Raw genomic sequence first — 13,403 nt, forward strand, 5'->3', positions numbered from 1 at the left:
CGATTCAGAGGTTGAAAAAAGACTGCTGATGCTGTGGGATTCTGACCTCCCTGCACTCAAAGTGGATTTTCTGGAGCTACAGAACTCGAAATGGCTCGCCTCCAATTGCGTTGGACAGTAGACATCCAGGGCTTTCCAGCAATATATAATAGTCCATACTTTGGCCAAGAATTGATGACGTAAACTGGCGTTCAACGCCAGCCTTCTGCCCAAATCTGGCGTCCAGCGCCAGAAAAGGATCCAAAACCAGAGTTGAACGCCCAAACTGGCACAGAAACTGGCGTTCAACTCCACAAATGGCCTCTGCACGTGTTACACTCAAGCTCAGCCCAAACACACACCAAGTGGGCCCCAGAAGTGGATTTATGCATCAATTACTTACTCATGTAAACCCTAGTGACTAGTTTATTATAAATAGGACCTCTTACTATTGTATTAGGCATCTTTGGATTACCTTATGATCCTTTGATCACGTTTTAGGGGGCTGGCCATCTCGGCCATGCCTAGACCTTCACTTATGTATTTTTAACGGTAGAGTTTCTACACTCCATAGATTAAGGTGTGGAGCTCTGCTGTTCCTCAAAGATTAATGCAAAGTACTACTGTTTTCTATTCAATTCTTCTTATTTCTCTTCTAAGATATCCATTCACACCCAAGAACGTGATGAAGGTGATGATTATGTGTGACGCTCATCATCCTTCTCCCTTATGAACGCGTGTCTGACAAACACTTCTGTTCTACATGAAATAAGCTAGAATGAGTATCTCTTAGATCTCCTAACCAGAATCTTCGTGGCGTAAGCTAGAATGATGGCGGCATTCAAGAGAATCCGGAAGGTCTACACCTTGTCTGTGGTATTCCGAGTAGGATTCAATGATTGAATGACTGTGACGAGCTCCGAACTCGCGATTGCAGGGCGTTTGTGACAGATGCAAAAGGATAGTAAATCCTATTCCAGCATGATCGAGAACCAACAGATGAATAGCCGTGCCGTGACAGGGTGCGTGAGCATATTATTCACTGAGAGGATAAGATGAAGCCATTGACAAGGGTGATGCCTCCAGACAATTAGCCGTGCCGTGACAGGGCATTGGATCATTTTCCCAAGAGATGACCGAAAGTAGCCATTGACAGTGGTGATGTATCACATAAAGCCAGCCATGGAAAGGAGTAAGACTGATTGGATGAAGATAGCAGGAAAGCAGAGGTTCAGAGGAACGAAAAGCATCTCCATTCGCTTATCTGAAATTCCTACCAATGAATTACATAAGTATCTCTATCCCTATTTTATTATATAATATTTGAAAACACCATTATCACTTTATATCTGCCTGACTGAGATTTACAAGGTGACCATAGCTTGCTTCATACCAACAATCTCCGTGGGATTCGACCCTTACTCACGTAAGGTATTACTTGGACGACCCAGTGCACTTGCTGGTTAGTTGTATCGAAGTTGTGACAATTATGAATTAAGATCAGAGCACCAAGCTTTGGAGCCATTACCAGGATTTGTTCGAGCCTGGAGATCACAATTTCGTGCATCAAGTTTTTGGCGCCGTTGCCGGGGACTTAATTGTTCCTGTTTGGCGCCAAGAATCGTCTGAGATCCCAATCCCGGCAACAACACCAAGTTTTTGGCGCCGTTGCCGGGGATTGTTTGAGTTTGGACAACTGACGGTTCATCTTGTTGCTCAGATTAGGTAATTTTCTTTTTATTTTCTTTTCAAAAATTTTTCAAAAATAATTTCAAAAATCTCTCATCTGTTTTCGAAAAAAAAAAATAAAAATGTTTTCAAAAAATTTTATTCAAAATTTTTAAGAATGAATTCTAGTGTTTCATGATGGTTTGGTGAAGCCTGGCTGGCTGCAAAGCCATGTCTAAATTCGTTTGGACTGTGGCTTCCAACCATCACTTTATACGACTGTAGGGCATGTCAGGCATGTCATGTCTAAATCACATGCTAAAGCTTGGCTGGCCATTGGCCATGTCTAGTGTTTTGGACTGGAGCTTTCATTGAAAGCTTGGCTGGCTAGTGAGCCATGTCTAATTCCTGGACTGAAGCTTTAGACTAAGAATGCAAGATTCCTGGAATTCATATTAAAAATTTTGAAATCCTTATTTTTTCTTTTTCATATAATTTTCGAAAAAAATCCAAAAAAATTAGAAAATCATAAAAATAAAAAATATTTTCTGTTTCTTGTTTGAGTCTTGAGTCATGTTATAAGTTTGGTGTCAATTGCATATGCATCTTGCATTTTTCGAAAATTTCATGCATTCATAGTGTTCTTCATGATCTTCAAGTTGTTCTTGGTAAGTCTTCTTGTTTGATCTTGATGATTTTTTGTTTTGTGTCTTTTCATGTTTATCATATGCATTCTTGAATTCTTAGTGCGTAAGCATTAAAGAATTCTAAGTTTGGTGTCTTGCATGTTTTCTTTGCATTAAAAATTTTTCAAAATTGTGTCTATGATGTTCATCTTGACATTCAAAGTGTTCTTGGTGTTCATCTTGACATTCATAGCATTCATGCATGCATTCATTGTTTTGATCTAAAAATTTCATGCATTGCATCTTTTTAGTGTTTTTCTCTTGCATCATAAAAATTTCAAAAATAAAAAAAAAATATCTTTCCCTTTTTCTCTCATCAAATTCGAAAATTTGGATTGACTTTTTCAAAAATTTTTAAAATCAAATTGTTTCTCATGAGTCAAATCAAATTTTCAATTTGAAAATCTTATCTTTTTCAAAATCTTTTTCAAAAATCAAATCTTTTTCAAAATTATTAGTTATTTTCGAAAATTTCAAAAAAAAATATTTTTCAAAAATCTTTTTCTTATTTTTCCATCAAATTTTCGAAAATAACATAGTCAATTAATGTTTTGATTCAAAAATTTGAAGTTTGTTACTTGCTTGTTAAGAAAGATTCAAACTTTAAGTTCTAGAATCATATCTTGTGATTTCTTATGAATCAAGTCATTAATTGTGATTTTAAAAATCAAATCTTTTTCAAAACTAATCCTATCATATCTTTTCAAAATATCTTCTTATCTTATCTTTTTCAAAAATATCTTTTCAAAATATCTTTTCTAACTTCCTAACTTCTTATCTTTTCAAAATTTGTTTCAACTAACTAACTAACTTTTTGTTTGTTTCTTAACTTTTTCAAAACCACCTAACTAACTCTCTCTCTCAATTTTCGAAAATATCTTCTCCCTTTTTCAAAAATTTCTTTTTTATTAACTAATTAATATTATTTTTATTTTTAAATTTTAAAATTTTTCGAAAAAAATTACTAACAATTTTCAAAAACTATTTTCAAAAATCACTAACTCCTTTTCAAAAATAATTTTCGAAAATTCCTTCCTTCTCTCTCATCCTATTCTATTTATTCATTCATTAACTAACATCTCTTCCTCACATCATCACCAAATTCGAACCCCCCCTCTATCTGTGTTCGAATTTCTTCTTCTTTTCTTCTACTAACAATAAGGATCCTCTTTACTGTGGTAAAGAGAATCTCTATTATTATTATCATTTTTCTGGCCATTCTTCCTTGTCATATGAGCAGGAGCAAGGATAAGAACATTCTTGTAGAAGCAGATCCAGAACCTGAAAGGACTCTGAAGAGAAAATTAAGAGAAGCTAAAATACAACAATCCAGAGATAACCTTTCAGAAATTTTCGAACAGGCAGAGAAGATGGCAGCCGAAAATAATAATAATGTAAGGAAGATGCTTGGTGACTTTACTGCACCTAATTCCAATTTACATGGAAGAAGCATCTCCATTCCTGCCATTGGAGCAAACAACTTTGAGCTAAAACCTCAATTAGTTTCTCTAATGCAGCAGAACTGCAAGTTTCATGGACTTCCATCTGAAGATCCTTTTCAGTTCTTAACTGAATTCTTGCAGATATGTGATACTGTTAAGTCTAATGGAGTAGATCCTGAAGTCTACAGGCTCATGCTTTTCCCTTTTGCTGTAAGAGACAGAGCTAGATTATGGTTGGATTCTCAACCTAAAGACAGCCTGAACTCTTGGGATAAGCTGGTCACGGCTTTCTTAGCCAAGTACTTTCCTCCTCAAAAGCTGAGCAAGCTTAGAGCTGATGTTCAAACCTTCAGACAGAAAGAAGGTGAATCTCTCTATGAAGCTTGGGAAAGATACAAACAGTTGACCAAAAAGTGTCCTTCTGACATGCTTTCAGAATGGACCATCCTGGATATATTCTATGATGGTTTATCTGAGCTATCAAAGATGTCACTGGACACCTCTGCAGGTGGATCCATTCACCTAAAGAAAACGCCTGCAGAAGCTCAAGAACTCATTGACATGGTTGCTAATAACCAGTTCATGTACACTTCTGAAAGGAATCCTGTAAGTAATGGGACGCCTATGAAGAAGGGAGTTCTTGAGGTTGATACTCTGAATGCCATATTGGCTCAGAATAAAATATTGACTCAGCAAGTCAATATGATTTCTCAGAGTCTGCATGGAATGCAAGCTGCATCCAACAGTACTCAAGAGGCATCTTCTGAAGAAGAAGCATATGATCCTGAGAACCCTGCAATAGCAGAGGTAAATTACTTAGGTGAACCTTATGGAAACACCTATAACTCAACATGGAGAAATCATCCAAATTTCTCATGGAAGGATCAAAATCCCCAACAAGGCTTTAATAATGGTGGAAGAAACAGGTTTAGCAATAGCAAGCCTTTTCCATCATCAACTCAGCAACAGACAGAGAACTCTGAACAAAATGCTTCTAATTTAGCAAATCTAGTCTCTGATCTATCTAAGGCCACTGTAAGTTTCATGAATGAAACAAGGTCTTCCATTAGAAATCTGGAAGCACAAGTGGGCCAGCTGAGTAAAAGGATCACTGAAATCCTTCCTAGTACTCTCCCAAGCAATACAGAAGAGAACCCAAAAGGAGAGTGCAAGGCCATTGACATAAGCGCCTTGGCCGAACCTCTGAGGAGAGGAGAGGACGTGAATCCCAAGGAGGAGGACCTCCTGGGACGTCCAGTGATCAATAAGGAGCTTCCCTCTGGGGAACCAAAGGACTCTGAGGCTCATCTAGAGACCATAGAGATTCCATTGAACCTCCTTATGCCCTTCATGAGCTCTGATGAGTATTCCTCTTCTGAAGAGAATGAGGATGTCACTGAAGAGCAAACTGCCAAGTTTCTTGGTGCAATCATGAAGCTGAATGCCAAATTATTTGGCATTGATGCTTGGGAAGTTGAACCTCCCTTGTTCATCAATGAACTAAGTGATCTGGATCAACTGACATTGCCTCAGAAGAGACAGGATCCTGGAAAGTTCATAATACCTTGTACCATAGGCACCATGATCTTTAAGGCTCTGTGTGACCTTGGTTCAGGAATAAACCTCATGCCCCTCTCTGTAATAGAGAAACTGGGAATCTATGGGGTGCAAGCTGCTAAAATCTCACTAGAGATGGCAGACAGCTCAAGAAAACAGGCTTATGGACAAGTAGAAGATGTATTAGTAAAGGTTGAGGGCCTTTACATACCTACTGATTTCATAGTCCTGGATACTGGAAAGGAAGAGGATGAATCCATCATCCTAGGAAGACCTTTCCTGGCCACAGCAAGAGCTGTGATTGATGTTGACAGAGGTGAAATATTCCTTCAATGGAATGAGAACTCCCTTGTGTTTAAAACTCAAGGATCTCCCTCTGCAACCATGGAGAGGAACCAGAAAAAGCTTCTCTCCAAGCAGAGTCAACCAGAGCCCCCACAGTCAAACTCTAAGTTTGGTGTTGGGAGGCCACAACCAAACTCTAAGTTTGGTGTTGAACTCCCATATCCAAACTCTAAGTTTGGTGTTGGAGAGTCTCAACAAAGCTCTGCACATCTGTGAGGCTCCATGAGAGCCCACTGTCAAGCTATTGACATTAAAGAAGCGCTTGTTGGGAGGCAACCCAATGTTTATCTAATTCTTATTTTTCATGTTTTCTTAGGTTCATGATCATGTGGAGTCACAAAATAAATAGAAAAATTGAAAACGGAATCAAAAACAGCAGAAGAAAAATCACACCCTGGAGGAGCATCTGTCTGGCGTTCAGCGCCAGAACAGAGCATGGTTCTGGCGCTGAATGCCCAAAATGGGCAGCTTCTGGGCGCTGAACGCCAGAACAGGCATGGTTCTGGCGTTCAACGCCAGAAATGGCACACAGATGGGCGTTGAACGCCCAAAATGGCCACCAACCTGGCGCTGAACGCCCAGAGTTGGATACAAAGGCATTTTTACATGCCTAATGGGTGCAGGGATGTAAATCCTTGAACACCTCAGGATCTGTGGACCCCACAGGATCCACTCAGGATCTGTGGACCCCACAGGATCCCCACCTACCTCCACTCACCTCTTCTCACCACTCTCTTTCACACAACCCCATAAACACTCTTCCCAAAAACCCTTCACCAATCACCTCAATCTCTCTTCCCCACTAAACCTTCACCACTCACATCCATCCACTCTTCCCCATAAACCTACCTCATAAACTCCACCTACCTTCAAAATTCAAAACCAATTTCCCACCCAAATCCACCCATATGGCCGAACCAATACCCCCCTCCCTTCCCTATATAAAGACCTCCATTCTTCACCAAATTCACACAACACACCCCTCTACACTCTCCTTGGCCGAAACCACCTCTCCCTCTCCCTCTCCATATTTCTTCTTCTTCTTCTTCTATTCTTTTGTTTATTGCTCGAGGGCGAGCAATATTCTAAGTTTGGTGTGGTAAAAGCATAGCTTTTTTTGTTTTTCCATTACCATTGATGGCACATAAGACCGGAGAATCCTCTAGAAGAGGGAAAGGGAAGACAAGAGCTTCCACATCCGAGTCATGGGAGATGGAAAAGTTCATCTCTAAAGCCCATCAAGACCACTTCTATGATGTTGTGGCCAAGAAGAAGGTGATCCCTGAGATCCCTTTTAAACTCAAAAGAAATGAGTATCCGGAGATCCGACATGAAATTCAAAGAAGAGGTTGGGAAGTTCTAACAAACCCCATCCAACAAGTCGGCATCTTAATGGTTCAAGAGTTCTATGCCAATGCATGGATCACCAAGAACCATGATCAAAGTAAGAACCCGGATCCAAAGAACTATGTTACAATGGTTCGGGGGAAATACTTGGATTTTAGTCCGGAAAATGTGAGGTTGGCGTTCAACTTGCCATACATGGAAGAGAACGCACGCCCCTACACAAGGAGAGTCAACTTTGATCAAAGGTTGGACCAAGTCCTTATGGACATATGTGTAGAAGGAGCTCAATGGAAGATTGACTCCAAAGGCAAGCCGGTTCAACTAAGAAGATTGGACCTCAAGCCTATAGCTAGAGGATGGTTGGAGTTTATTCAATGCTCAATCATTCCCACTAGCAACCGGTCTGAAGTTACTATAGACCGGGCCATCATGATCCATAGCATCATGATTGGAGAAGAGGTGGAAGTTCATGAGATTATACCTCAAGAACTCTACAAGGTGGCTGACAAGTCCTCCACCATGGCAAGGTTAGCCTTTCCACACCTCATTTGCCATCTATGCAATTCAGCTGGGATTGACATAGAGGGAGATATCCTCATTAAAGAGGAAAAGCCCATCACTAAGAAAAAGATGGAGCAAGCAAGAGAGCCCACTCATGGAGCTCAAGAGGCGCATGAAGCTCATCACCATGAGATTCCGAAAATGCCTCAAATGCACTTTCCTCCACAAAACTATTGGGAGCAAATCAACACCTCCCTAGGAGAATTGAGTTCCAATATGGGACAACTAAGGGTGGAACATCAAGAGCACTCCATCATGCTTCATGAGATAAGAGAAGATCAAAAAGCAATAAGGGAGGAGCAACAAAGACAAGGAAGAGACATAGAAGAGCTCAAGGACATCATTGGTTCCTCAAGAAGGAAACGCCACCATCACTAAGGTGGATTCATTCCTTGTTCTTCTTTCTTCTGTTTTTCATTTTCTATGTTATGTGCTTATCTATGTTTGTGTCTTCATTACATGATCATTAGTAGTAGTGACTTTGTCTTAAAGTTATAAATGTCCTATGAATCCATCACCTCTCTTAAAAGAAAAATGTTTTAATTCAAAAGAACAAGAAGTACATGAGTTTCGAATTTATCCTTGAACTTAGCTTAATTATATTGATGTGGTGACAATGCTTCTTGTTTTCTGAATGTATGCTTGAACAGTGCATATGTCTTTTGAAGTTGTTGTTTAAGAATGTTAAATATGTTGGCTCTTGAAAGAATGATGACTAGGAGACATGTTATTTGATAATCTGAAAAATCATAAAAATGATTCTTGAAGCAAGAAAAAGCAGCAAAGAACAAAGCTTGCAGAAAAAAAAAATATAGGCGAAAAAAAAAAATAGAAAGAAAAAGAAAAAGCAAGCAGAAAAAGCCAATAACCCTTAAAACCAAAAGGCAAGGGCAAATAAAAAGGATCCCAAGGCTTTAAGCATCAGTGGATAGGAGGGCCTAAAGGAATAAAATCCTGGTCTAAGCGGCTAAACCAAGCTGTCCCTAACCATGTGCTTGTGGCGTGTAGGTGTCAAGTGAAAACTTGAGACTGAGCGGTTAAAGTCAAGGTCCAAAGCAAAAACAAAGAGTGTGCTTAAGAACCCTGGACACCTCTAATTGGGGACTTTAGCAAAGCTGAGTCACAATCTGAAAAGGTTCACCCAATTATGTGTCTGTGGCATTTATGTATCCGGTGGTAATACTGGAAAACAAAGTGCTTAGGGCCACGGCCAAGACTCATAAAGAAGCTGTGTTCAAGAATCATCATACTGAACTAGGAGAGTCAATAACACTATTCGAAATCTGAACTTCCTATAGATGCCAATCATTCTAAACTTCAATGAATAAAGTGAGATGCCAAAACTATTCAAGAGGCAAAAAGCTATAAGTCCCGCTCATATGATTGAAGCTCTGTTTCATTGATAGTTTGGAATTTATAGTATATTCTATTCTTTTTATCCTATTTTGATTTTCAGTTGCTTGGGGACAAGCAACAATTTAAGTTTGGTGTTGTGATGAGCGGATAATTTATACGCTTTTTGACATTGTTTTTAGTATGTTTTTAGTAGGATCTAGTTACTTTTAGGGATGTTTTTAATAGATTTTGTGTTAAATTCACATTTCTGGACTTTACTATGAGTTTGTATGTTTTTCTGTGATTTCAGGTATTTTCTGGCTGAAATTGAGGGACTTGAGCAAAAATCCGATTCAGAGGTTGAAAAAGGACTGCTGATGCTGTGGGATTCTGACCTCCCTGCACTCAAAGTGGATTTTCTGGAGCTACAGAACTCGAAATGGCTCGCTTCCAATTGCGTTGGAAAGTAGACATCCAGGGCTTTCCAGCAATATATAATAGTCTATACTTTGGCCAAGAATTGATGACGTAAACAGGCGTTCAACGCCAGCCTTCTGCCCAAATCTGGCGTCCAGCGCCAGAAAAGGATCCAAAACCAGAGTTGAACGCCCAAACTGGCACAGAAACTGGCGTTCAACTCCACAAATGGCCTCTGCACGTGCTACACTCAAGCTCAGCCCAAACACACACCAAGTGGGCCCCGGAAGTGGATTTATGCATCAATTACTTACTCATGTAAACCCTAGTGACTAATTTATTATAAATAGGACCTCTTACTATTGTATTAGGCATCTTTGGATTACCTTATGATCCTTTGATCACGTTTTAGGGGGCTGGCCATCTCGGCCATGCCTGGACCTTCACTTATGTATTTTTAACGGTAGAGTTTCTACACTCCATAGATTAAGGTGTGGAGCTCTGCTGTTCCTCAAAGATTAATGCAAAGTACTACTGTTTTCTATTCAATTCTTCTTATTTCTCTTCTAAGATATCCATTCGCACCCAAGAACGTGATGAAGGTGATGATTATGTGTGACGCTCATCATCCTTCTCCCTTATGAACGCGTGTCTGACAAACACTTCTGTTCTACATGAAATAAGCTAGAATGAGTATCTCTTAGATCTCCTAACCAGAATCTTCGTGGCGTAAGCTAGAATGATGGCGACATTCAAGAGAATCCGGAAGGTCTAAACCTTGTCTGTGGTATTCCGAGTAGGATTCAATGATTGAATGACTGTGACGAGCTCCGAACTCACGATTGCAGGGCGTTAGTGACAGATGCAAAAGGATAGTAAATCCTATTCCAGCATGATCGAGAACCAACAGATGAATAGCCGTGCCGTGACAGGGTGCGTGAGCATATTATTCACTGAGAGGATAAGATGAAGCCATTGACAAGGGTGATGCCTCCAGACGATTAGCCGTGCCGTGACAGGGCATTGGATCATTTTCCCGAGAGATGACCGAAAGTAGCCATTGACAGTGGTGATGTATCACATAAAGCCAGCCATGGAAAGGAGTAAGACTGATTGGATGAAGATTGCAGGAAAGCAGAGGTTCAGAGGAACGAAAAGCATCTCCATTCGCTTATCTGAAATTCCTACCAATGAATTACATAAGTATCTCTATCCCTATTTTATTATATAATATTCGAAAACACCATTATCACTTTATATCTGCCTGACTGAGATTTACAAGGTGACCATAGCTTGCTTCATACCAACAATCTCCGTGGGATTCGACCCTTACTCACGTAAGGTATTACTTGGACGACCCAGTGCACTTGCTGGTTAGTTGTATCGAAGTTGTGACAATTATGAATTAAGATCAGAGCACCAAGCTTTGGAGCCATTACCAGGATTTGTTCGAGCCTGGAGATCACAATTTCGTGCACCAGCCTTCTGTAGTCAATACACATGCGCCACCCTATAACTGTTCTTGTAGGAACCAGTTCATTTTTTTCATTATGAATCACTGTCATGCCTCCCTTTTTTGGGACGACTTGGACAGGGCTCACCCAGGGGCTATCAGAAATAGGATAAATAATCCCAGCCTCTAGTAATTTGGTGACCTCTTTCTGCACCACTTCCTTCATGGCTGGATTTAGCCGCCTCTGTGGTTGAACCACTGGTTTAGCATTATCCTCCAATAAGATTTTGTGCATGCATCTAGCTGGGCTTATGCCCTTAAGGTCACCTATGGACCACCCAAGAGCTGTCTTGTGTGTCCTTAGCACTTGAATAAGTGCTTCCTCTTCCTGTGGGTTTAAAGCAGAGCTTATGATCACTGGAAAAGTGTCACCTTCTCCCAGAAATACATATTTCAGGGATGGTGGTAATGGTTTGAGCTCGGGTTTAGGAGGTTTTCCTTCTTCCAGAGAAAATTTCAGAGGCTCTTTAATCTCCTCTGAATCCTCCAAATCAGGCTGAACATCTTTAAAGATGTCTTCCAACTCTGATTCGAGACTCTCAGCCATGTTGATCTCTTCGACCAAAGAGTCGATAAGATCAACTTTCCTGCAGTCTTTTGGTGTGTCTGGATGCTGCATGGCTTTGACAGCATTCAACTTAAACTCATCATCATTGACTCTCAGGGTTATTTCCCCTTGTTGGACATCAATGAGGGTTGGTCCAGTTGCTAGGAAGGGTCTTCCTAGAATGAAAGTAGCACTCTTGTGCTCCTCCATTTCCAGCACTACAAAGTCAGCGGGAAAGGCGAATGGCCCAACTCTGACAATCATGTCTTCAATAACGTCTTATGGGTATTTAATGGAGCCATCAGCAAGTTAGAGACATATCCGGGTTGGTTTAACTTCTTCAGTTAAGCCAAGCTTTCTGATAGTGGATGCAGGTATTAGGTTGATGCTTGCCCCAAGATCGCATAAAGCTGTCTTGGTGCAATTACCTCCTAATATGCATGGTATCAGAAAACTTCCAGGGTCTTTAAGCTTTTCAGGAAAGCTTTTTAGAATGACTGCACTGCATTCTTCAGTGAGGAGAACTCTTTCTATTTCTCTCCAATCCTTTTTATGACTCAAGATCTCTTTCATGAACTTGGCATAAGAAGGTATTTGCTCAAGTGCCTCTGCAAATGGAATCTTTATTTCAAGAGTCCTGAGATAATCTGCAAAGCGAGCAAATTGCTTATCCTGCTCCTCTTTCCGGATTTTTTGAGGATAAGGTATCTTGGCTTTATATTCCTCAACCTTAGTTGTTGTAAGTTTATTGCCTACAGAAGTGGCTGAAGAAGCCCTTTTAGAGGGGTTGTCATCAGCACTTGTGTGTGTCTGATCCCTCACTGGCAATTGAGTGCCAGAGTTAGAAGCTGGAGTGACGTTAGACGCCAACTCCTTGTCTGTTCCTGGCGTCTGAACGCCAGAACTGTGCCCATTTTGGGTGTTCAATGCCAGATCCTTGCTTGTTTCTGGCGTTGAACGCCAATCCTTGCTTGTTACTGGCGTTGAACGCCAGTCTTGGGCATGGTCTGGGCGTTCAGCGCCAGCCTTCCACCAGATTGCTGGCGTTTTAACGCCAGAATTATTTTTCCCTGGGCTCTTACTGTCCTCAGGTGAATTTTGGGTGGTTTGCTCATTTCTTGGCTCTTTGCTGCCTTGAGGTGGGGTATTTAATGTTTTCCCACTTTTCAATTGAACTGCTTGGCATTCTTCTGTTATTTGTCTTGACAGCTGCTGCTTTGTCTGCTTCAATTGTTCTTCCATATTTATATTAGCCATCCTTGTTTCTTGAAGTTTATCCTTGAATTCGGCTAACTGCTTTGTTAGAAAGTCCAATCGCTGATTGAATTCAGCAGCTTGTTTTACAGGGCTGAGTTCAGCAGTTACTGTTTTAACCTCTTCTTTCATGGAAGGGTCACTGCTTAGGTACAGATGCTGATTCCTGGCAACTGTATCAATGAGCTCTTGAGCCTCTTCAATTGTCTTTCTCATGTGGATAGATCCACCAGCTGAGTAATCTAGAGACATCTGAGCTCCTTCTGCAAGCCCATAATAGAATATGTCTAACTGAACCCACTCTGAAAACATTTCAGAGGGGCATTTTCATAGCATCTCTCTGTATCTCTCCCAGGCATCATAAAGAGATTCCTTATCTCCTTGTTTAAAGCCTTGGATGTCCAGCCTTAGTTGTGTCATCCGTTTTGGGGGAAAGTATTGATTCAGGAATTTTTCTGTCAACTGTTTCCATGTCCTTATGCTGGCCTTAAGTTGGTTATTTAACCACCTCTTAGCTTGATCTTTTACAGCAAATGGAAACAGTAATAGTCTGTAGACATCCTGATCTATTTCCTGTGGAAGACCGGAATACTGGCAACTTTGCTGCACCATGATAATGAGCTGAGGATTCAACTCAAAGCTATTGACTCCAATGGAGGGTATGCAGATGCTACTCCCATATGAAGCAATAGAGGGGTTAGAATATGACCCCAGAGACCTCCTGGACTGTTCATTTCCACTTAGATCCATGA

General features: G+C 40.6%; 1 non-coding gene across 1 annotated transcript; it reads right to left on the reverse strand.

Moving 5' to 3' along the window:
* Nucleotides 1–4,099: 4,099 nt before the first annotated feature.
* LOC112746220 (small nucleolar RNA R71) lies at nucleotides 4,100–4,207 on the reverse strand. The gene has a single exon (XR_003174115.1). It is a non-coding gene; the product is annotated as a small nucleolar RNA R71 (small nucleolar RNA).
* Nucleotides 4,208–13,403: the final 9,196 nt, after the last annotated feature.

This window comes from Arachis hypogaea, chromosome 14 (assembly GCF_003086295.3).
Source record: "Arachis hypogaea cultivar Tifrunner chromosome 14, arahy.Tifrunner.gnm2.J5K5, whole genome shotgun sequence".
Taxonomy (NCBI): Eukaryota; Viridiplantae; Streptophyta; class Magnoliopsida; order Fabales; family Fabaceae; genus Arachis; species Arachis hypogaea.